The sequence below is a fragment of the Paramisgurnus dabryanus genome, chromosome 15, assembly GCF_030506205.2.
Source record: "Paramisgurnus dabryanus chromosome 15, PD_genome_1.1, whole genome shotgun sequence".
Taxonomy (NCBI): Eukaryota; Metazoa; Chordata; class Actinopteri; order Cypriniformes; family Cobitidae; genus Paramisgurnus; species Paramisgurnus dabryanus.
The window spans coordinates 399364-425703 of NC_133351.1; the positions used below are offsets into that span (position 1 = coordinate 399364).

General features: G+C 41.2%; 1 long non-coding RNA gene across 1 annotated transcript; it reads left to right on the forward strand.

Annotated features, from left to right (window-relative positions):
* Window positions 1-21312: 21312 nt before the first annotated feature.
* LOC135733113 (uncharacterized) lies at window positions 21313-23774 on the forward strand. The gene is made up of 3 exons (XR_010526897.2): window positions 21313-21650; window positions 21744-21782; window positions 21930-23774. It is a non-coding gene; the product is annotated as an uncharacterized lncRNA (long non-coding RNA).
* The last annotated feature ends 2566 nt before the right edge of the window (window positions 23775-26340 follow it).

Consider the following 26340-nt stretch of genomic DNA (forward strand, 5'->3'; position numbering starts at 1 on the left):
ATCACACGGGTTAATAAAATGTTAAATAATACGGTTAATAATCTTATACTAAAGGAGTCACATAGAGACTCTTCACCTCCAGTCTCAGCCATAATGGAGACCAAAGATGCGTCACTGATATTGATATGAATGGAGATGGAGTTAGAAGGCCGCTGTAGTTTCGAATCCCAGTAAAACGAGCCAATCACCAACTGTGAATCCTATGGGAGAGAGACTTTGCACATGCGCTGAATTGTTTGTCTTGTTCTTACAGGATCTGGAGGTGGTGCGATTGATGTGACTTCCTTTAAGGGACTTTGATTAGACACAGATAACATAGTTTATTTTATTATCAGAACTGAATCTATTTAATTTAAATGTTGTGTATTACTGCAGCCCAACACAGACCCCTTACATATGCTCTTTCTTTCTACTGTTGCATTTTGTTTTTGCATAGAATCCTTTTTCTAAAAGTAGTTTGTTAAATGTATTGTAATGTTATGTAAGCAATTTGTGATGAAGAACTGTAATGAAGAATAAAATGTTCCTGTAGCTGGTATAGAGTAATGAGTTATGAGGGCAAAGGTTTTGGGTTCGATTCCTAGGAAACGCATGTACTGATAAACCTGTGGCTAAACACATGAATGTGAATGAATGAAGTTTGTTACTGCTGTTGAATCATTCTGCTCACTTTGGTGTTTCTTCTCATCCTGAAGATCAAGACGCAGTCACTTCTGGATGTGCAGAACAAGGCACATCGCTCTTTAGACCATTCGTCAAGCTCTTTAATATGACCTTTAGCATCTAATCGCTCAAGACCTTTGCCATAACATTCATTCCTGGATTGAAGCGCGGCCATTGAAGTGAACCGAGAGAGTACGTGGACTTGAGGAAGGAGCGACAGACAGCGGAGGAGGTTGAGTGCCGCTGATCCAGACGGCTATTAGTGACCATTAGAGGCGGCTTTCTGAAGACCTCTTAGTGAGCATCACGTCATAGAGAAGATAGTATGCAAAATCTTTCTGTTTGCTGCACTTCTGGTTGAAGCGTGCAGGCTCCCGTGGGCACTTTGGAGGGCATCTGGAGGCGTTTACCATGTGTTAATTGGAGTCTTGCAGTAAGTGTGCGACACAGCGAGTATCTCTTCTCTCACATCTATGGGTGTTTTCACCTCCTGATGAATGACACTTAAAGAGACACCTTTCATTTGGTTTAGCATTCACATTTGTCTCTCACCTTTTCATCTCTCTCTCTCTCTCTGTGCAGCTTTTATTCAACGGTTTCTTCACTTTAGTCAACATGTTATGAAGCTGAATCTGATATTGTTTAACTGTAAGGAAACAGTAATTGTTACTGTAGCAACAATCTGACTCTGTTCTCCAACTTCTCTAATGATGTATATCGCCTATAGTAAGATCCCCAGCTCTCAGCTTTGTTTTGATGAAACATTCAACCTTATCAGTGATTTGATCCAGGTGATGCACGTCCAGCAGTTTTCATTTCATTTTTCAGTTCATTTGTAACTCAAATAGTTTTTAATCAATGTTACTAATTGAATTAAATTAGCAAATGACACGTTCTTAGGATATGGGCATATAAAGTGACCTAACAGTGGTCTATAGTTTTTGCAGTTGAAGGTTTGATGCAGTGCTGCCTTAGATAAAGAGATCAGATAGATTCAGGTCAGGAGTGCACCTATGATGCTGTCTGTGTACACAACATCTTTTTCATATTTAAGACACTTTCAAAAGGATGGAAGAATAATGCAGATCAAGAATATTTTATTATTATTTCATTTAAAACATTTTTTTCTATTCACGTCATACAATCTAGGGAATGTAGTTTAGAGAGAAAGGGAATGAGGTGACCTGAAGGCAAGATGTTCAGAAAATAAAGCAACTTCCCCCTAGCCGCTGTTCCTACAGTAACCATGTTTTTTTGGTTTTAACTGTAGTAAAACCATGGTTAATTTAAGGGACAATCACAATAACCACAAACATTAAAAATTAAATTCAGCTAAATCAGGTGTTGTGTGATGGATGAAGTGCTACTGTAAATAAAGTCATATAAAATGGACTCTTCACTGTTGGACAGATCAACCAAAATGATCTCACGGTAAGTCGTGTTATAGTCACGAAAAATGTGATTTATTTATTTGTGTCCATGGCACAAAATTTAGCTTTTTTTTGCCTTGAGCATGAATGTCTTTTTCGTGTAATTCAGCACGAAATTCTATAAATAGTTTTTTGTGTCCGTGGCATGACTTTCTTTTTTGTGTCATTTTATGTATTGTTTTCTCATTTTTTCCACCATTTTTAAATCATTGTCCCTTGGGGTTGGGGTTAGATTTGGGGTTTGGGTTAGGATAGTTTTAAGTATTCACTGTAAAAAAATTCTGTAGAAATTACAATGTTATTGCAGCTGGGTTGCCAGTAATTTACCGTAGATTTAAATTTATGTTATTTACTGGCAAGAGTTTGTTCAAAGTTAAATACATTTTAAATACAATTTAATAAGTCTTTATCTTTACAGAATAAAACTATACAATAACAGCCTCATGCAAAGCATTCTGGGACCCAGAAATCATCATCAACCTTTTTCTGTTTTTTGCTTTAGATTTTGTTTCCCAGAATGTTTTGCTTGATGCTGTTTTTTTAGTTTTACTCTGTAAAGACAAAGACTTGTAAATGTTTAATGTTCATTTAACTTTGAACAAAATGTTGCCAGTAAATAACATAAATTTAAATCTACGGTAAATTACCGGCAACCCAGCTGCAATTTCTACGGATTTTTTTTACAGTGTTGGTTTCTACAAGTTTTTCTTTGGCTTTTAAAATGATTCTTGCCTGGAGTTGGGGTTTGGGTTAGGATGTCTAAAAATGTAACAGAAAGTGATTCTAACCCCAAGCGATAATGGTAAGAAAATAGGAAAAAACTGTTAGAAAACAATACATAAAATTACATTCAAAAAAGACATTAATGCTCAAGGCACGAAAAAAAGCTGCATTTCATGCCATGGACACGGATAAATTCATCAAATTTTTTCATGACTATAACATGACTTTCCGTGAGATCAGTCTCCTATCAACAGCTACTGTAGGCAAAAGAGTGACTCTGTCTCAACAAACACTGAAAAAAAACAATTGACCAGCTGCTTCTTAAAATGATTAGCCTGGGTGCCAGCCGATCTTAGCCCCGCCCACAACATTTTGAGGAACGGGAAGATCGGTCTGGAGTTTCACCGTTGAGTTGCTACTATGCTCGACCCAAAGCTGGTCGAACCAATCAAATTGTCAGGGCGGGCTTTATATGATGATGGACAGATGATCAGTAACGTAAATCAACCACGTCACCAAAGAGCGCGTGTGTTGAATCTGTTGTTTACAACGAAATGGCTGCCGCGGTAGAAATCAGATGTGTGGACTCTGACATTGAGTCTGTTCTAAAAGATATCGACAGAGCATTGATTTTAAAAGAGGAACAGAGAAACGCGAGCAAGGCATTTGTTGATGTTTTTGCCGTCCTACGGGATTCGACAAAAGTTGTCGCACTTATGAAAGATCAAGTTAAAGAAGCAACTAAAATGGGTATCACGGCGATGCAACTCGGTGTGCACGACGAGATGGATATAACAAGCAAACGTAATGGGTATCGTCGTGGATGAAGTTCAACTAATGTACAAATGGTAAGAGATAGTCTTACTGTATGACTTAATGTGATATAAATGAAATGTTGTAAACATAGTAGGTGTTGATGTACGTTCGCAAACTCAGACTTGTAGTGTGTGTCGTAGCGAAATAACTAGCAGTTCGGTCAAGCTGCAAATACGTCATTTCAACATACGTCTCACACCCCGTTGCTCTGATTGGTCGTAGGTCTATCCAATTGAGTGCAGAGGCATTTTTCGGTTGAGACACGCCTCATAATTATAGCTCAATGGAGCGGTATCAGACTCAAATTCTGACTAGAATTGAGTATGACAACGTCAGGCTATAAAATGATGTGAATGAGAGAGGACCTGGAGCACAAGAGGTCAGAGCGTTTGTCTTGATAAGATGTTCAAGAATCAATGCTGCTGCACTTTGTCATGTTGTACTAGATGAGATTCATCAACTCTGATTCCCTCATTACCACAAACTGATTTAATGGATTAAAGTAACATCAATCTATTAGATGTGTAAAGAAACACAAAAAGTGATGACAGTGAGATGTACATATTTACTGCCAAATAAACCTTCTCCCCGCAGCTCCTTAGTTTCATCTGCAGGTCTTCACACATGGATCTGGGACTTCACAATACTTCAGCACACAGTCAACACTATTAAAATCATCACTTACTGTATGATGTGAAAGTAAAAGTCACTGCACAGATGACAGAGAGTCAGGTGCTCTGGAACGACATGAGGACACTCAGTAAATGATGAAAGAATTATTCTCTATGATGAAGGTTTTCACAAGCAAAGAATATAACAAATTTTTCAGAAGTCATTAGATTTACTTTTCCTCTTCTTTTATCCGTCTGACATAGCTGCATTTTTGCTTGTACGTAGTCAAATGAGGTTTTTGTGTTACTGAAACAGGTGACAGAAAATGTTTTTTTCCTTTGACTGGACGTAATTCAATCATTCTTTTCATTACACATTGGACCGCATCACTGTTGAATGCTTCGTTCTGATTGGTTGACAGTATGCAGTTAGTGCTCAGATAATCCAGTTGTGTTAATGTCACAAGGTGACGATCTTTTTAGGGGCGGAACCAGAGTTAGGGAAGTTTGGTTCCGCCCGGAAGGTTTCCCACCGGGCCGGAAAAGAGGAACACTGGACTTCCGGTAGCGCCGTAAGAGGAAAAATCAGTAAATCGAGCGCAGCTGTGTCTTGTTAAGAGAAGCGATTGATGATTGGAGGACAACTAAAATCACAGTTTGGGTGGTTGTGTGCAGTGTGAAGCGCTGTTGTTAGTATCTTCCAGTAAGTTGGCCGTAGGCTGTTTATCGCTCTCTCTCGCTGGGGCTTACATGATTGTGTGGACTTTGGACACCTTAAAGGTTGAAACAAGATTGAACACATTGGATGCTGAGACGAAATACTGAAGAGGAAGTAAAGAAAGCGTGAGTGTATTTCTGCATGGAGAATCTGGAGATGTATGTTATTGCTGTATAACTCTTGCTAGAAGGAGAGACGCCCTGTGTGTGTGACCGAAGCGATCGCTAAGGAAATGAGAACAAAGGACAGTTGGAGCTAAAGTGATCGTGTCCGTGAGTATTACATACTGAGTTGCTTACACATTGTGTGGACTATTTGTTTTGAAGCGGTTAACCTCTGAGTGAAGGAGAAAGGCCCTACCCCTAGCTTAGCGTGGTGGGAGAGCCTAAGGGACATTTGGCTGGGGCTAGCCACGGCGACGTATCCGCTGACTGGGCTGCCAATACCATCCCCGAACAGACCCCGACGAAGTGGAGAGACGCGGGCATCTTTGAGTGTACACTGAAACGTGGTGGGTGAGTCTTTGTGCTGTGGAACTTTCACTTTTGACGTGGTGCTGTGCATTGCTGTGTATTGCTGGTGTCTTGGCTGATAAAAAACCCCCGCCTTTGTACGCCTCGTCGAGGGAGAACCGAAGAGGCTGTCAGTCTCGGGTGGCCATTAATTATATGCTGTGAGCACGTCCCAGGTAGAGAATAACCGTGTGGTGTCCAGAGGGTTTCCAGTCCTTGACGTTGGAGTGGGTCTAGGAATGGCGGTGAAGTGCTGGAGTAGTACAGTTGTGTGAGTACGATTACGAGTCACTAGTGTGGATATTGTCATCTGTGTGATACTTATCGTTGCAGAGGAGAGGAGTGGAAAATCCAGTCTGTCCCGAGGTCTCGTCGAAAGGGCGCCCCCGTCCTGTATTCGAACGCCTAAGGAGGGTGAGGAAAGGGCAGCGCTCGGCCCGGTGAGACAGTACGACGTTTTCCCCCTCCCCGCAACCACCGAGCTCGTCGAGAGGGTTTTGCCCCCGACGCCCCACGAGAACCATTTACTCCAGTTGACACATCGAAGACATCAGTGTCGTAAGTCCGCCGCCCCCCTGTGTTATCAACTTTAATATATTCTAGGACCTGTCTGTTAGGGAAAAGGAACGTGCTGTGTAGGGTTGGAACGAGTGAGCGCCACGAAAAGGAACCGTGTGGAACCCGTACTTACGGTACGCTGCGCCCAGCAGAGAGGTGAGAGTAAACCAAGTCCAAGTAACTGTGCCTCTTGTGTCCCAGCTGTTGCCTGTGGAAAGAGAAGAGAGAAAGCGAGTGAGCGCCACGGAAAGGAACCGTGTGGAACCCGTACTTACTGTACGCTGTGCCCAGCAGAGAGGTGAGAGCAAACCAAGTCCAAGTAACCGTGCCTCTTGTGTCCCAGCTGTTGCCTGTGGAAAGAGAGAGAGAAAGAGAGTGAGCAACACGAAGAGGAACTGTGAGAAACCCGTACTTACTGTACGCTGTGTTCAGCAGAGAGGTGAGAGCAAACCAAGTCCAAGTAACCGTGCCTCTTGTGTCCCAGCTGTTGCCTGTGGAAAGAGAAGAGAGAAAGCGAGTGAGTGCCACGGGAAGGAACCGTGTGGAACCTGTACTTACTGTACTCTGTGTTCAGCAGAGAGGTGAGAGCAAACCAAGTCCAAATAATTGTGCCTCTTGTATCCAAGCAGCCGCCTGTGGAGAGGGAAAGAAAGGAGAGAAGGAAGAGGAAAGGAATCTATACTTACCCGACGGTGCTCCGAGTGAAGGCGAGCAGAGGTCTTCCACTGTTGGTAGGTCTGACCCCCTGGTGTTCTGCAGCAGCCTGCAAGGAAAAGAGACACCTGTGAGACAAAGGAACATTCGTGTAAACCCCAGAGCATATACAGAGGAAGAACTCCCCACGGAGAGCAAGGTACACAGAAGAATACCACCAGCTAAGCACTCATCTTGTTTCCATTTCTGCCTCCAGGAGGAAAAGGAGGGCGCCACGGGTAGAGCCTGCATCCTACATCCCTGGCCCACAGTGTCTGGCCCCTGTTGCCCCCCCCATTTCTCCTTAACACTCTTTCTGGCTGTAGCCTACCTGGAGGGCGGAACCAAGAGCAATAGTTTTAATTTCCCCTTTCCCAAGTCCCAAGTTCATTTTAATTATTTAAATTCAATAAAGACTTGTTTTTATACTTACCTGTGCCCGTTGTTGTCTGGTCATTGGGTTGGCTTTGGGGACCTCCTCGAGGTGGAAGTTGAGAAGGGGCGTGGCTTAGGCATATAGCAGCCAGCCCCCGGGCGTGACATTAAACTATTTAATAATAAAAATATAAAAGTTGTGCCACAGGATCTCTATCCCACATTGTCAGAAAAATGATAAATAAACGCTCCCAAGCTGTCACTGGGGAAGTAACCTTTAAAAGAAAAGATACCATTTAGGTAGAGTTCTGTGTACATTTGGTGCCAATATGTAGTTTTGATGTATTAATATGCAATCTTTGGACCAATAAGGTGTAGTTTTTGAAAGTGTACTGCCCCAGTAACAGCTCGGGATGATTTATTGAGCATTCTTTCCCGCTTTTATCACTGCAGAAATGCTGCTAATTGTCTTTTCCGTCCCATAAGTTTGTTTCTCTAAAGGCCAATGGCGATTATGGATTTTGTGAAATGTCATTTACCTTCAGGCTCCCTGAAACCCAAATCTACTGACAGTCGAGTGCTCAGAGCTCAATGTGTTTATCTGTGTTTATCAGACAGGTTTTTATGTGCAAAACCCAATGGACAGAGAGGCTGAAGAAGACTTCATCATTAACCGGAGCTCTGCTGTTTAGCAACAATAATGAGATAAAGCGTTATGATGTGATTTATTAATGGTACGTACCTGCAAAAACGAACCAAATAAACTACTAGATGTGGTTGTTAACATTTGCTGAAACTCAAATGATCATGCATAGTAAACTTGAGGTGTTAATCGCAGCACTACACAAATATCCACTCAAAAACAACCATAACGTCACAATATCTGTAAAGCACATAATAAAGTCAAGAGTATCATTTATTGTGCAAACCTTACTGTGATTTAATCAATATCAGAAAGAAGTGGAGTTTAATGTATAGATAAACAAGAGCTTTGTGTAACTCTTATTATACTTTACCGTACTGTCTGCAGGTTTAAAGTTTCTCTAAGTGAAAGATTGTGAGAGGAAAATAAAAGATCCTCAGACATTTTATATCAATATGAGAAAGATATTTTTTCATCTTCAGAGCAGAAGCACTTCATCCAAGGTGACTTTAGTCTGAATGTTAAAGCACTGAGCTGGTCTTCTCTAACCTAGTTACACACCACCGGGTGGTTTAACACTGTGACCATCTCTCAATATGAGCCCCTTGATTTCAGTATTAACACAAATCTCTGAGGAGAAATTCATGTCAATTTCTACATCATTGAGATCTTTATGAGACATGTAATGTAACCTAACCTCATGGTGAGCATTGAGGAGTATTGCGTGGCCAAACACAAGTTTTTAACATTGATTATTATTCACACTGAGATTGCTGAAGTTTACTGAAGCTCGCTGGTCGTCTGATTTTCTGGATGCACCTTCTACATTTTTATCATCTTTATTAAAGCAAAATTAATGAGGAAAATAGTAGTAACTAGTTATTTTATACAGTCAGATGAATCACGTTCTGGCATTAAGAAGTTTTGATGTTAGAAGAGCTTTAGGAAGTGAAACTTTCTTACTGTATGTCGGTGATCTGAAGAGTAAGTCTTCACAGTGTCATCATCGTGAGGGTTGGCAACACACATTCACACTCCAGTCAACCGCAGCGACTCCAACTTTGTGATTGACACCAAACCTGGCGCGATTGTCTCGGCACAGGTTAAAAATATAATGCGCTGACAGTGTCGCCACAGCGATAAGGGCCGTCCAATCAGATGTGTCGCAGCTGCCAGGTTGTTAGGGTTTGACTGTGATAGTGTTGTTTTTTTAGGACGAGACTGCGTCACGCTGAAGTGTAACAGCAGCACGTCATCATTAGCCAAACGTTTTCAGACGCCATTTCTTTCATTCTTCAGCGAAACAGCTGTGAGTCCACACAGTTTGATCAGTTTCTTCTGAAGTCTTTGATTTCTCCTCAGAGAGGTTTGACTTTTTTAAGGCTTAATCTCTTGCACAAATTGTGTTTCTTGTCATCTCGATAAGGAAATCTGATTATTCAATACTATGTGAATATTAAAATAATGGTATTAGTGACAGACTGCTCTGTTTTCTGTGGTTCCCTCAGTCACGAGCATGTTGTTTGTTAAAAATGTTTTACACCTCTGTTGTTCAAGGCTCAGGAGTTTGAAAACTTTGCAGCAGTTTCATTCAGCAGACGTCGTGTGAGAAATGACATTCACAAAGTGTCATGAAACAAATAGGTCAGCTCACTCATTTAGATGCAAAACTATGGCATCAGTGATCTGCTGTAATACTTCTGAACACTGTGGGCTCAAACTTTCAGGAGATGAAGCCTATTTGTGGGTTTAATATGAGAGACTTAGACAGACACGAGCACATTGCTGAAGCTGTGGAGTCCCATCGACAAGATGATGGTTCTCTGTTTGGAAAAGAAATCTGGTCGTCCATAGTTGTGGTAAAGATGAGCAAAGACTGCTGGGAAAACAGCTCAAGAGTCTTCTATTATGATGTCTGATGAGGTGATCTTAGATTATTTCTCATATGTTGCTGCTTTCTCCTCTTCAGTCATTTGCTTTATGGTTCAGGGAATCATTTTGTGTGCTGGAGTTTGTTTTTGCATGAGAGCAGAGGATTTGTTTTCTGTGTCCCAGACAACTCGATGAAGATCAAGTAAAGTTTTCCTTTATTTAGTTTAAAGCTTTCTGACCATCTGTGATCCTTGAAGAGTCTTTGACCCCTCAAATTATTCTCCTTGCTGGGAATTAAAGATCCCCTATTTTCCTTTTAATGATTTTACATTTATTTTGGTGTGTACATGTAAGTGTGTGTTATACATGTTATACCACGGGTCTGTTGAATGCTGTATTCTGATTGGCTGAGAAATGTTCCGTGGGTATGGATTAATTTCTGATAACCGCACACCTAACTTGTCAAATGTCTTAAAAATAGGCACCAGAGCAATGTTTGTGGCAGCCGTGGTATAAGAGGAATAATTGATGTTGACTCAAAGCACAATATTATAATCCCACCTTTCGTATTTAAAGAGTTTACTACTTACTAAACCATGACTCAAACAAAAAGATTTTGTTCAGTGTAGAGTAGCGCTTGTTGTTTATAGTTTCTACGATCACAAATGCAAACATGTTTTAAAGAGCACCAATTATGCTAATAAATTAGCACGTTAGCACGTTATTGTAATATCCCATAGTACATACATGTTATTAAAACTTGAACTAATGCACTGTGAGTCTTATAAATTGCTTACATACCTCACCGATTTCTGCATGTCTGAAAAAAAGATCGGATTTAGTTCCTGTCTCCACCTCCCAAAATGTCTAGTGTATTCGGATTGGTCAGATGACTACTCAACTGTCATTGGTCAACTGGGTTCGGCGTGTGTTTGAAAGGTAACGCCCCTGACTCCGCGTGGGTTTTCCGGTTCTGACTGAGAGTCACAGGCAACGTAGACAAGCGCTATATTTCTCTATAAATGATGGTGTCTGTACTGCCTTACCACTTGAAGCTCGATCCAGAGAGTTCAGACGGCCGTTACGATATAAACGATCTCCGTCAATGAACGCGATTGGATTTAACTTTTTTAGGTGTCCTTAGCTCTGCCAGAATGCTAAACGAAGACGAAAGGTAATTATAAAGTACTACATTACTTTGCAAACTATATGGAAACACCAAATGTAGCACATAGAAAGTATTTTTTGAAATGATTATGAAACTATTTCACTTATTAACATTATTTTACTATAGTAAACTTTATTATAAAAGACTGCTTACATACTATATTACTGTGCAAACTATATGGAAACACCAAATGTAGAACATAGAAAGTATTTGTTGAAATGATTATAAAACTATTTCATTTGTTAACATTATTTTACTATAGTAAACTTTATTATAAAAGACTGCTTACATACTATATCACTGTGCAAACTATATGGAAACACCAAATGTAGCACAAAGAAAGTATTAATTGAAATGAATGTTCTACATTATTTCACTATGGTAAACTTTATTATGAAAGACTGCTTACTTATAAGTGCTATGTTTTTACTTATTAGGTTTTAAGGAGAATGCAACATGTTCCAGGGCCTCTTACCTGCGTGATTCATCATCCAGGTTTTGCACAAATTGTCTAAATCCCTACACACAGAACATTTATTGTACCGACTATAAGCCTTTGAGGCGCAGGACTAGAGTAAGTTTTATTACATTTTTAAACCAATAACACTAAAGTATCATTATAGTAACAAAGTACCCAAAAGAACAAAAGATGTAACTTTAAAGAAAATATAATAGTCAGTCAAAAGTTTTTTTTATTTATTACAAATATATATTTAAATGTTAAACAAAATACAAATAAACATACTTTAGTAACCATATTGTGCTCTTGTTTCAAAAATTGTTCAATTCATTTCTTACAGCTATCTATTCAGATAAATGGCATATCAAAGCTTTGTCAGCTGGTGCTATTTAAGACGACACTATAAGGTTATCATCCTGTCGTGTGTTGTTCTCCAGATATGCTTGGAGCTTCCTGATCAGAATGTTGGCTTTCGATTGCTCCTGCACTGAAGATGGCATGCAATCACGTCCTCCTTTGAAGGTCTCTCAAACTGTGATGCCAGGTCCATTGGAATCGGGGTTTCCTTCAGCTTATCTTCAAATACCTCATCAAACACAAGCCTGATCACATCCTCTACATAACTGTAGAAATATTGCGGTCAATAAATTTTTTGTTTTGATCATTTATTTCCCTGCTTCATACATTAAGTTTTTAATTATGAATGTATTTGAAATAAAACATTACTGCTTACGGTATGTCACTTGTGTGTTTTGGGAACATAGCCTTGTACTTTCCCTCACCTGCTTTTGTTACGGCTTGGTGACATTGTAATGGATGGCTGCAAGGTAACCTGTAAAAATATAAACAATTAATTTATTGTAAAAGTAAATACTACTTTATTTAACACAGTTACTAAAATACTTAAATACCTGCACAGCATTCTAATAAATGAGAAAATCAAATTTTTTTTGCTGCAAATCTGAAATCTCAGGCTACGGACGGCAAAGGCATCCACTGATGATGGTGATGGAAACATTGTGAACTGATGCTACTGCCTGGGTTCCTATTATTATGCAGAGAAAAAAAAACTTTGTCATCATCAGTTATACATCTAAGACTGGTAGTGGTTTCACTAGGTAAATACATCATATGTGTGACACACCTTTGCTCCTCATATGCCAGTCTGACTCCTTGTACTGTGTGTTATGATGTTGCATGTTTGCATACAGTGTAGAAGGATGTGTCCAGCTGCGAATCTAGGATATAGACAAATAAAACAAACATGTATTCAGTCAAAAAGACATATTATAACAATAGAGTACAACGACTATAAATCGTTAGACTATTCATTAAAACGTTAATGTATTACATGGCCCAACATTAGCAACACACATTACGTGTTTACTTCGTTTCAAAATCTAAGAAAGCTTCAAGTAAATACAACAGTAAAATACATATAACTTTAAACAAATCATCTGTATAGAGTTTCTTGAGTTTGATCATGAGAACAAATTTTACCGGTAACAGTTTAGCTGGTATTTGTATTTAGCTTAGCAACTTAGCAAGTTTGTAAACATGTCTAAACCAACATCGATAAAAAAAACGATAGTCTGCATAATTCAACATACACGTGTGTAAATATGGTACGTTGTTTATGAAATACAGTATTACAACACAAAACAATTAGCTTGCAAGCTTAGCTCTACACGCACATTATGTTAATCTCCGGTTACCGGTTACGTAATGTACAGTAAAAGGCAAATAATAAACGTGAATACTTACAGCCTGTGATCCAGAAGTGCACAGTAATCCAACTTTCAGGAGGAGACGTCGCGCAAATCCAGCTTCGGTTCATGAGAAGCAGTTATTGTGAAAACTCCGTGAACAACTTCTGACTGGATTTTTCCGGAACCGAATTAAACATGATGTCCTCTGTGGAAGTCCATAAAGTGCTATTTTGCCCTCGCATCTAAAGAGACAGCGTCTACTCGAGAGATTTAATCGCTTAAACGATGAAACAAGAGTTTGCAAACAGAGTCAAAGCAGGGACTCACAACCTCTGCCCTTTTAGCTTTCTTCTGACTCTGCGCTCCCCACCCCCGTCTTCGAGGGCATACCCAAGCAAAGCAGAGAGGGCTGAACTATGATAATGTTGGTCTTATCTACGTCACTAATCCCAGGAAGTAAACTGTTGCCTACATTCCGAGTGTTTTTTGTAGAGTCCTCGAACGTTAGAGACGATAACTCGCGTCATCGTTTTCTTTGAGGTATGTACTTTTTGAATATCGTTAGCATGTACTAATACACACTTACACACAAAAGGATGTTTAAAAACGTGTATCCCATAATAGGTGCTCTTTAATGTTTTAGTGTCCTTACCCTACCAATCTGTTACATTCTGATCAAGACCCATTGTGATGAATGATTAAGGGGATTTGGGCTTTGTGTTACTTAATATTTAATCATGACTGGAAAACATCATGATTTTAGTCAGCTTGGTGTGCTGAGAAAATGTTCATATCAATGGGAATATACTTCAAAGATATTTTACTGATAAAGATTTCTAGCGATGCCAATAATTGTGTCCCGTGTGTATTTGTCACAAGGTGACGATCTTTAGGGGGCGGAACCAAAGTTAAGGAAGTTTGGTTCCGCCCGGAAATGTTTCCACCTGGGCCGGAAGGGAAGAACACCGGAACTTCCGGTAACGCCGCGGGAGGGAAAATCGGCGAATTAGACACAGCTGTGCCTAGTTAACAGGAGCGGCGATGATTGGAGGACACGCTGAGCAGGCCAGTATAAAAGGACAGTTTAAATCACAGTTAGAGGCTGGTTGTTGATGTTGTATTGAAGTGCTGCGTGTACTCATCGGGTACGTTGCTGGTAGCGGTCCGGCTCTCTTTCCCAGGCCGAAGCGGTATAGTTGGAGAGATATTGTGAACCTTAAAGGTTGAAAGACGAACGGATGATATCGTAAACAAAGACACAACACAAGGAGAAGAACGGAGTTTATGTGAGTTCAAACCTGCAAGTGAATTGTGGAAACGCTGGAAGAGACGCCCTGTTTGCAGGGTTGATGTTGCCTGTTGTGTGGACCAGAAGCAAAGGACAGTGAGACAACGAGTTCACAGTACTCGTGAGTATAATATTTTGTGAAGACGCTTTGTATACTAACCTGTCTTTCCAGTGGATACCTCCAGGAGAAGGAGGGCGGCCCTACCCCTAAGATAGCGTGGTGGGTGAGCCGAGGGAATATTCGACGGAAGCTAAGCACAGCGACAAGACCATCAGCTAGGCCGTATTTTCCATCACCAATCGGACCTGGGCAAAGTGGAAGGAGACGGGCGTCCTTTGTGTACACTTGAGCGTGGTGGGTGAGTTTTTGTGCTGTGGAAACTTTTCACTTTTGACGTGGTGCTGTGTACTGCTGTGTATTGCTGTGTGTCTTGTCAGACAAACCCCCGCCTTCGTACACTTTGTCAAAGAAAGACGAAGAGGTTGCCGGTCCTAGTGAAGTATATCTTAATATATGTTGTGAACACGCTTCAGGCCTATGTAACGAAGCGGTGCCACGGAACGATCTCCCGTCCAGACGTTTGGGGTGTTTCTAAAGAACGGCGGTGAAGAACTGGACGGTTGGTGTACGTGTGAGTACGACTAAGGGTCACTACTGTTGATGTTTTTACCTACGTAATACTTACTGTTGCAGAGAGTGAGGTGTAGGAATTCCGCCGTCCCGTGGTCTCTACAAAGGGGCGCCCCTGCTCGGTATACGATCGCCTAACGGCAACCAGAGAAGAGCAGCGCTCGGCCTGGTGTGACGGTGCGACGTATCCACCCCTCTGTGACCATCGAGCTCGTCGTGAGGGTCTGTCCCCGACGTTACCTGGAAAACTGCTTGTCGATCTGACCTATTGAGAGAAACCAATTGTTGTAAGTCCGCCACCTGGGTATTATATTGGACCCCTTTCTAAGTCTGTTAATTACAGGGGTGGAGAACGCACCGCACCGAAACGGAACGCAATGAGGATTCCAGAAGAGAGCGAGCTGTAACCAGCAAAGAGGTGAGAGCAAAACAAGTCGAACTAACTGTGCCTTTGTGTCCCAGCCATTTGCCTGTGGAGAAAGAGAAAGAGAGTGAGCACCAAGAGAACGAACTGTGTGAAACCTGTACTTACCGTGAGCTGTAATCAGCGAAGAGGTGAGAGCAAACCAAGTCGAACTAACTGTGCCTTTGTGTCCCAGCCGTTGCCTGTGGAGAAAGAGAAAGAGAGTGAGCACCAAGAGAACGAACTGTGTGAAACCTGTACTTACCGTGAGCTGTAATCAGCGAAGAGGTGAGAGCAAACCAAGTCGAACTAACTGTGCCTTTGTGTCCCAGCCGTTGCCTGTGGAGAAAGAGAAAGAGAGTGAGCACCAAGAGAACGAACTGTGTGAAACCTGTACTTACCGTGAGCTGTAACCAGCGAAGAGGTGAGAGCAAACCAAGTCGAATTAACTGTGCCTTTGTGTCCCAGCCATTGCCTGTGGAGAAAGAAAAAGAGAGTGAGCACCAAGAGAACGAACTGTGTGAAACCTGTACTTACCGTGAGCTGTAACCAGCGAAGAGGTGAGAGCAAACCAAGTCGAATTAACTGTGCCTTTGTGTCCCAGCCGTTGCCTGTGGAGAAAGAGAAAGAGAGTGAGCACCAAGAGAACGAACTGTGTGAAACCTGTACTTACCGTGAGCTGTAACCAGCGAAGAGGTGAGAGCAAACCAAGTCGAATTAACTGTGCCTTTGTGTCCCAGCCGTTGCCTGTGGAGAAAGAGAAAGAGAGTGAGCACCAAGAGAACGAACTGTGTGAAACCTGTACTTACCGTGAGCTGTAACCAGCAAAGAGGTAAGAGCAAACCAAGTTGAACTAACTGTGCCTTTGTGTCCCAGCCGTTGCCTGTGAAGAAAGAGAAAGAGAGTGAACACCAAGAGAACGAGCTGTGTGAAACCTGTACTTACCGTTAGCTGTAACCAGCGAAGAGGTGAGAGCAACCCAAGTCGAACTAACTGTATCTTTGTGCCCCAGCCGCCATACGACAGGGAACAGTAAAAGCACGTGTGGAAAGACCCCGTGAGGCGAGAAAAGGTACGCAGACAGGAAAAATACGTCAACACTCATTTTGCTTTTATTCTGCCTCCAGGAAGGAAAAAGGAGGGCGCCACGGATAAAAGGGACCAGCCAGGAGCCTGACTTCTACGCCCCCCCCCCCCTTTTTCCGTCATTGCCTTGGCCGTAGCCCACCTGGAGGGCAGAGCCAGAGACTCTAATTTTAATTGCCCTTTCCCCATTTCCCCCAAGTTTCTTTTAAATATTTAAATAAATAAAGATTGTTTTTATATTTACTTATCCTCGTTGTTGTCTGGTCATTGGGTTGGTTTTGGGGACCTCCTCGTGGTGGAAGTTGAAAAGGGGCATGGCTTTAGCCAAACCATAGCCAGCCCCTGGGTGTGACATATTAGAGAAAAACTTTTTTCAGTAATGTAATCCCTCCCCCAACACACCGTTAATTGTTTTACTTTACTTTACTTTTTTTAAGTAAATGGAGAAACAGAGATTTATTTTCAAAGCTTTCTTTGCGTGTATTTACCAAGGGCACCAATTTTTTGTCCAAATCTTCCTTTCGAAAAAGCTGCTTTTACCTTTACAATGTAGAGTAAATGACTGTATAATACTGAATGAAATGCAGATTCATCTGCAAGTCTTTTCCACAGAATAATAGTTAGGTTTCATTAAAAATCAAATCAAAGTGAAAACACACCTGATGAGACACTCTAATGTCCAACCTGCACAGCAAATATTAACAGACTCAAGATCACACAGGTCATATGATCTGCTGCTGTTATGAGACCGATGACAGACGTACCGTAGCTACTGAAAACATGACTTTGAACGTTCTTGAAATACCTCCTGTTCCCGGATCAGCCCACAGCGTGTTATTGAGGACAAACCGAGGACTGCGGGGCGGCTCTGTTAATTACTCTGAACGGAGAACTGGGGCAGCTCAACCTGAGATGCACAAAATGTCACAATCTGCATTTGTATGGCACTATAACCTCCAGCGGGAAATCAAGGGACTTCTAATAGCACAAAGAAACGGTGCTTTTCTCCATTGATGATCACTGTATGGTTTGTTAAAATCACAGCATAGAGATTCGTACTCTAAAAATATCAGCGACTAACACTGAGGCGTCTGTGCAACTGCCACCAATTAAAAGAAATGCACTCATCAGATGGATGTTTTCAACTCAGTGTGACAGATACATGCTGTTGCTACGCTTTGCCTGCTCTCATCTCGCCTGCGGCTCTATATCATTTTTTAATCTATGACGCGGGGTTAATGCGTTACACTAAAGATTCTGTCATGTACTTTGTAACGCTGAGTTTATTTTATCTGTCACATTTGGGCAGACGATTTCATCCTAGACAGCTTACAGTAGATTTTACACGATAGGAGCTGTTTGAGGATTTGTGCATCCTGGGAGTCAAACCCACGATCTTTCTCATTGCTTTCTCCTGTTGAGCTATAGGAAGACTGAGATGTTGAGCAGCACACAAACAACACCAGGACTGTGGGTTCAAGTCTCAGATAATACACAGCTGATAAAGTGGGGCAGAGCTTTAGGAGCTTCAACTGTTGTATCAATGCAGTATTGCTCTGGTAGTCATGTGGTATGACTGCGATTGTCTCCTGTACATGACCTTTGACCTTATCACAGCCATGCTACTCCAAAGGTGTTGCTTTATTATTCAGCATTTTTAGAGTACTGGCAAATATCTTTGATTATTTCAGCTCCAAGTTACATTTACCCTGATTCAAAACGAAGAGCACATGATCTCATCCAGCTGACATTAATATGAAATGAACTTTTTTAATAAAATGTTTCTCTTTTATGGAGCAGGGGTGGGATCGTGCTCTGGTCATCACGGCCGGCGTTGGCACAAGGCCTGAATGCAGTGATGTTGACAGATGTCCTCTTACGATGACATGACAGGTGACAGAATGACCCTTTACAGCTGGACACCGGCACATAGACAAATTATAAAACATACTGGACATCCTGACCTTCAGATCCTCAGGACGTCTTTAAAGTCTACTACCATTAGTAATGTTTCACATTTGATTCGCGCCATTCAGTGATGTTATGGGCACAACTAGAACCATGCATCTGTAGCGTTATGTATTTCAACTTTAGTTACAACAAAGTGAGAATGTGCATTGAAATGCCTGTCACTGGTTTTTAAACGATTGGCATCTATTGAGTTCAATTCTTTTACTGGACCTTAGTGCAACAATGTTTAAGAATCAGACACAGTCGATCAATTTAAGTCTAAACTAAAGACATATCTCTTTATCAAAGCAAAAACATAACTCATCTTTTAAATATACTTATGCCACAATAGTTATCTTGTCTGGAATTGAGCAGATATTAAACCACTTTACTGTAAGACACTTGTACTACATGCCAACAGCCCCTATTTTGTTTCTTTCTCCCTGTCTCATCCTTGAACCCGAGGACAATGAAACTAACAGACCCAGTTCCTGCTGCCGTGAAGGTCATCACACCACTGATCTACTGACCTTCCTTCAACGTGATGCTCAGCTGATGTCTGACCAGCGACCACCGACCGCTTCCTGTTTGATTTATGTGCTTTTACGGGTTTATATATATATATCTTATTTTAAATGTTTTAATTTCCATCAAATTGTATAAAATAGTATATATATATATAGTATATCCTCTATAGATTCAGCTATGTCTGGCTTTCTCTCAAGGGTTTTTTTCTTCATAGGACTTTTTATTCCTAATTAACAAGCCGGGAGGATTTTTCTCCTCGGAGTTTTTTCAACCCTAGTGAGTCAGCTGACATTGGCTTAACTTTGAACTCTCATTTATATGTAACATTATTACTACGCTCGCAAGTATAGGTTAATCTTAGCCGCTACTCTGCAACTTTTGTTGTCCATCGATTTGTCTGTTTTTCTTGTTTTTATTAAATTAAAGCTGCTTTGAAACAATTAAACAATTGTAAAAAAGTGCTATATAAATTAAATTGAATTAAATGATTTGAGTAAAGAAAGTGCATTCCGAATGACCCGGGTAGATTTCCGCCATCTACTATGAACCTCAGTAAGACTTGGAGGGATGGAGTTGCCCATGGCAACAGTTGCAATGAGATGATTTCAGATAGAAATGGATACTAGGTTAGAAAACTGAGACCGATCTATTACAATGGAGATGGTGTCTGTCCAAAAGTAACAGAGTAAGCAGACCTTTTCTCATTTGTCAGTTAAATGTTCTTGTGTGCAAAATGACGGTGATATTAAACCTAGTTAACTCCCATGGGGCTCGGGCGTATTTGTGGGTAGAAGCGCTCGGAAGCCTTCATTGATTTATACGTAAAGTGGGAAGTAATCGATCGCTGCGGCCACGGGCAAGTCTCTCTGGTCAGCTAACTTTTTAACCTTTCCTCCATTGTTTCTTTCACTCATCCAGATAATCAAGTTCTCCAGCTTTCGCACATCTCATCTTGCGCTGCCATCTGATGGGAGATGTGATGGGCGACTATATTTAGGATCTTCTTCCCACTAATTGAAGGTGAGAGGAATGCGAGTGTGTGTGTGTGACAGTGTTCGTGAAGGAGGTGAGATTGCACACGCAACAGCAGACACATTTTTATTTCTTCTCCCTTTTGCTTTTATTCACACCTTTCTGATGGCACGATGTTAACGCAGCGGTGAGCGATGAGATTCGTTTTCAGAGCTGAGGAAAGTGACATTGCCCAGGGTTGCACACACATAGTGCGCTAATAAAACTAATCTCATTTGCTGTAGCATGCCAAACTTCTTCATTGCTTTCTAAAAGAAACCTGACGATATACAAGTAAAGGTGCATCAAACACAGAAGAAAAACAGCAATCTGTACAGCAATCGCAACAAACAGAAATCTAGAGCTACAGTAGTCCTGCAATAGTGCTCATTAACACCTTTGTGCATTCATTCTTGTTGCAGGGTATTGTTCATTTAATAATTGTATAATATGATATTTGAATTTCACAGTATTCTCCAGTCAGGGTTTTTATTTACAGTTGTTTCAAGAAGATCTCAGTCTCTAAGACCAATCACTCTCTTGTTTTTCCTCACTTTTGTAGATTGCTTTGGATAAAAGCATCTGCTGAGTGCTTAAATGTAAATGTATTTCATGTTCCAGTTGTTATTTAATGTCTCTTTTCTAATGTTTTTAATAAAGCTTTGTTTATCTGACACACTGTGTAAGGTGTGTAAAACTGATGCAGTGTCACAGTACTTTATAATGCAGTCTGTTACATACAGGTGGAGAATCACAGTCATATACTGTATATATATAGAGAGAGAAAGAGAGAGAGAGAGAGAGAGAGAGAGAGAGAGAGAGAGAGGTGTAAATATGAGCTTTCATGCGTCATCATCTGAAGAATGAATCTCTAGTGTTGTATTCACATCCAGACGTCTTCTTTCATTGGGTTCATGGAAGCATTAAAACACTTTGTGCTGTTTTCAGGAGAAACACAAAGTGCTGTTCATTGACAGCCAGTGCTGGTCTAACTAAACCATCCTATCCATCTATTGTAAGCCTGGTTTAAGTTGTTCTGTTGGTTATGTGTAACTAGCAATGATAACTAGCAGTAGGTTTTTTTGGTCACTGACAGCAGCTTCCCATCACTGCTCAATCATTTTTCATCTCTCGCTCAGTGTTGTTATATTTGTGTATGAAGAAGACTTTACACAACATTCAGTCAAATCATGTTTCCATTTCATCATAATGATTCTTTGCAATGTTAAATAAATCTGACATCCATTTTTTATGGATTTTGTTATCCTGATTAGTAAACAAATGTAATGTGATACCTGTAACTTGGTCCTCCTCTCCCAGACTTTCTTCTCAAAAGCAGAAGAGCAAAGAAAGTTCTGCTCTGCCGGTTGCCGTGACGACCGTTTCCGAGATGCAAAGTTGCAGAGATGCAAAGTTAAACTACTTTTAAATGCAGAAACTTCCACCTCAGATTTGGTTCCCATAACAAACCTTCAGTAGTAATAGTTTTGTTTGTTGATCAAAAAACATACAGTAACAAACATTTTATTTACATAAGATTTGTTTTCATTCACTTTTATGATAGTATTGCTTCAGCAATGGGCCACAAGAGGTCCGGTTACAGTGACTTTACCATATAGTTAAAGGGCTTTTAGACTCTATCAATGAAAAACACAGTCTCATTAGAGTCATAGCTTTTTTCAATCTATGTAAAAATGAAAACTAGAAACTATTTGCTCCTGTGGTTTAATTTGTGCTTAAAAATGGCAGGAGAGTCGGTCGGTCATCTGTGTGCCACGCACTGCTGCTGTGTGTTGATGCAGGTACAGAAACTTCAACAGCTGCAGAGAAAAAACAGCGTTTGTCCAACATTACGCTCCAGCAGTCTGATTTCTCTTTCTCTATTTCAAATGCAGGTCAAATGTTTCTGGAACAGTCTGATATGACACAATGAGGTGAGAAGGATGAGATGAGAATCATGTGTCAGATGACATTTTAATATCGGTGATGTTTGTAAATTCCTTCATTCATTAACTCGCTCTAAATGTGAGCTGCTTTCCCTCTAAGAGGACCTTAATGCTTTTCTTCTCTTCTTCATCCAGCGCTTTGGAAGTGCAGTTAATGACAACACGAACAACGTCCTACTTTCGGCCTCCAATATGGTGCAGAGACAGAAAATTCCCCAAGATGCGGGCGCCTAAAAGCGCTGGCTAGGTCAGTCACGCGCTTCCTCCAATTATAGCACGACTGTGACAACTCGGGGGTGAAGATGGAAACTCTTCCCTCCAATGCTATAAATCAACACGGCACAGCTCATTTTCAAGGTGATGTCGAGGAAGTTGGAGACTCAGGAATTTGTGAGCGGGAAATGGGAATTGGGGCATGGACATCAGAAGAGGGCAGTTTGAGAAGTAACTATTTGTGAATGTTATAACATAACCAGGGATGTGATTTTTCCGTATAAATACGGATTTCAGTATTTTCTTACCTTGGTGGGATGACTTGTCTAAATCACGTAAATTCGATGAGTTTTATTTTTGTGATGGTGGGGGGTGCGCTTCACGGTCGTCCAACATGGATCCCAGACATTTGGTTTGTTTGAGTTCACGGGTGTGGCAAAAACGACAGGCAAGTAAAATCAAAGTATCACGAGAGTGATTGGCGAAATCATAAGGAAGTCTTCTTTTGAATCGCTCTTGCGCTACTGTGATGTCATCAGCCTTTTCTGTGTTCTTCGTCATACACGTGCTTGTTGAGAATGCGCAGAGCGACAACATTCGGGATGTACAGTCATGAGTCGAGTATAAGACACAGAACGCTGTAAAACTTCACTTTAGAATTCTGTGGCATCAATGATATCGATTAAAACAACATTTATACATAGCCTGACATGAAAAGATTTTATTGGAATGGATTGGAACAAATGATGGACACGGGCTACTCCTCACTTGTAAGTCACATTGGTCTACTAGGCTACTGTAAAGACGTAAATGTAAACATGTTAAAATTGCAAAATATTGCATGAAATACTGTTAATACAAATTGGTTAATGGTGGACAGATTGACTACACGGTGTGAACGCACAGTAACTAGCAGTTACATGTCAATCTGCAACGCGGTTATGAGACTCTGAGAACGATCCAATCTCATGAGGTCAAAAACGTAAAAAAACAATATTGATTTGTTTACAACAAAAGCGGGAGGGTTTGGGGCGCACTTCCCAAGGCGGATCTGAAAACAGCCAATTAGAGCTCAGTTTCAAGTCACCTGCTTTTACCCCTGACCTACATACACAAACATGGCACACACACAACAAACTCAGTTTTTATTTATTTAAAAATAATTGTATTAATTTGGGCTATATATTAAAGTTTTTGGTAACATGTTAAAGTAGCTCTTCTCTCTGGCCAACAATACAGTTGGGGCAATGCCCCAGTGCCACCTATTGACCTATTACCTTCTGGTAGCGCCGCCATCTTAGACTCCTTTGTATTCAGGAGAGAGTATTAGCGTAGTGTACGCACTTTTCTTAGTGACATATGACAAATTCGGAGGTCGGGGGCACAGAGCAGCAGCAGAGTAACCTCCGTAGGCTGCGTAAGCTCTCATCCTGAATGCGGACGCGACTAAGATGGCGGCGCTACCGGAAGGTATTTATTTTCGTTAATAAAGTTTTAAATATGGATATTTCTACAACAACACCGCACGGATTACCCTCAGAAGACATTTGTTTATCATCCTGGAGCCGTTTGGATTTAATTTGTGAAGGATGGACGCACTTTTTTTGCTTGGGGGTGAGTAAATCATGGGGTTAATATCGTTTTTGGCCGAACTATCCCTTTAATATCTGTGGTTATTTCTTACAGCTTTATTTTCAATACATTTACATTTATCAACTTTCCCATATATGATTTAGTTTATGTTTGTCATCTATGTTAAACTCATAAAACAACATCATCATGAATTGTCCGTGTGCCAAGTGCACAATATTCGTGTATGTGTGTGTGTGTGTGTGTGTGTGTGTGTGTGTGTGTGTGTGCGTGCGTGTGTGTGTGTGTGTGTGTGTGTGTGTGTGTGTCTGGCTGTGACAGCAGTATTGCACACTTCTCCTCTCCAGTCCCTCATTACCGGCCCTGCGCTCGGGAACAGCGCACACATGCCCTCGAGCTGCGGCCTACTCACATGCCAGACTTCCACAGGAATAAATCACACCAAACGCAGGGAGGAAGGTGTTTTTACGTGCCGTCGCCAGCTCACATTCAACAGCCAGCGTTTCCTAAATAGCTGCCTTACAGTTTTAGTCAATTACAACCAAAAATATTTTTTTTAAGAACAAAATGCTGTAATTTTGCCAGGAGCGAATGCCAGTCGTGTACATACGGTTATAAAGAAGGACTCTTCATACACGCACGATTACAGACCAGAGCGCTTGAAATTGGCCGTGTTTTGATGCTTCTCCAGATGGTACGTTTCCATCGGCGTTCCAAGAAGAAAAATATCAAGGATTCATTATTGTACGCACTGGCCAATATTCTTTCTGTATTCATTAAGTCTCGTCTAATAAGAGAAGAAAATGAAAAGCTCTGAAGAGAGATATTTTGATTAATGGATTCCCAGGCTACCGACAGGACTTGAACGCGCTGGATCCTATTTGCAATTCCGGCTCTGCCGAGGAATGAAGCGGAAAGCAGAGGACCGTCAGTGAGAAGAAAGTGTGATAAAATGATAATTAGTGTTAATCTGATACCATTGCCTAGCAACAGACGATAGGCTGTAATAATGAAGTAATGGCTTCTATTTCTGGCCTGTCTGTCTTTCCAACCTGTAACGCCTATTTCTCTTTCCACAATGAGAGGAAGAGAGAGACTTGACATTCTCGCGCACAGGAATTTAATGGTCAAATAACTCCTAATAGTGCTGAACAAACATACAGCAAAATATAAGACACAATCATATGTTGCTCAAGGCAGTGTTTGAGCGCTGTTAAAGCTGAAGTTGTGCCACATACCCAATTTTGTATCTCCAGTTCACCTACAGTAACTTGCATGTTTTTGGCCTGTGAGGTAACCGGAGTAAACCCACGCTGACAAAGGGAGAAGATGCAACTCCACCGGGGACCTTTTTGTTACCCACTGAGCCACTGTGCCATTTTATCATGTTGATTCATCTGCATGGGGATAAAGAGGATCTACTTTAGAGGAACTCAATGTAGGAAAATAAACGAATTCTAATATGAAAGGCACTGATAAAAAAAAACTAATTAATTATCATAAATTCATCTTTTATCACTTTCTCAATTATAAACGAATAAATAGGAGTAGTTGGAAATGCCGATCCACTCTTGTGTTGTCGGCTCACGTGCAATTAAAACCGATTGATCCCTCACGAGACCTTGGAGTCTCCGACAGAAATTTGCTGATAAATAAAGATGGTCCCAATTAAATCACAAATGATGATATCAGGGAGCACCTACTCTATGGTTTTTGACACGGCTCTTTCTGTAATGGTAATGAAAGCGCTCTCTCCTCTTGGCCCTGTTTTACATAGTTGTCTTGTTCTTGATTTTCAGATTTGACACTGGAACACAATCCCCACACCCCCATCCGTCGTGGGGTTTGAGAGATGCGGTGGGTGGACGTGCGTGGGTAAGATGGCGTGGGCCGCAGCGAATGAGCTTTTCCACTCGATGATGTTTTGATTCCCTTTGAGTGCCGATCGGGGAAAACAGACTTCTGGGGTTACAGTTGATGAACACTGCAACAAACACGGCACTATCGGTTTTTTGCCTCGTGCCAAATAAAGACCCTCGTGTGTCTTTCCTCGGTCCGTGAGCTCTTCTTAATTTTTTTTAGGTAAAGCTCCACCGGTGAAGTTCATTATAGCTCATTGCACACTGGGGGTGATTAGCGGTTTTAATAACTCACAATTACTGCAGAGCTGCTGTTAGTGCGGCCCACGTATCTTACTGAGACCTAGCGGCTGTCAGCGACGCTCTTGTGATATTTGATCGACCGGGGAGGGAGGACAAGAAATCTCGCAGCTATTGATCTGATTGAGGACTGGGAAAATAAGGATTGGATTGCTTTGACCCCAAATGTCATGGCAAAAAATTTAGAGAAACACATCTGAGATATGCTGGGATTTTGGTTGCAGAGTGAAATATCAACACATGCTACATTAGTTGAATTTGACTGTTACTAAGATCCTTGTCTTTAATCTATTCATATGAATATGCGTTATGTAGCGTTGTGTGTGTGTGTGTGTGTGTGTGTGTGTGTGTGTGTGTGTGTGTGTGTGTGTGTGTGTGTGTGTGTGTGTGTGTGTGTGTGTGTGTGTGTGTGTGTGTGTGTGTGTGTGTGTGTGTGTGTGTGTGTGTGTGTGTGTGTGTGCATGCGTGTCTGTGTGTGTGTGTGCATGCGTGTCTGTGTGTGCTGTGTGCGTGTGTGTGTGTGTGTGTGTGCGTGCGTGTGTGCGTGTGTGTGTGTGCGTGCGTGTGTGCATGCGTGTCTGTGT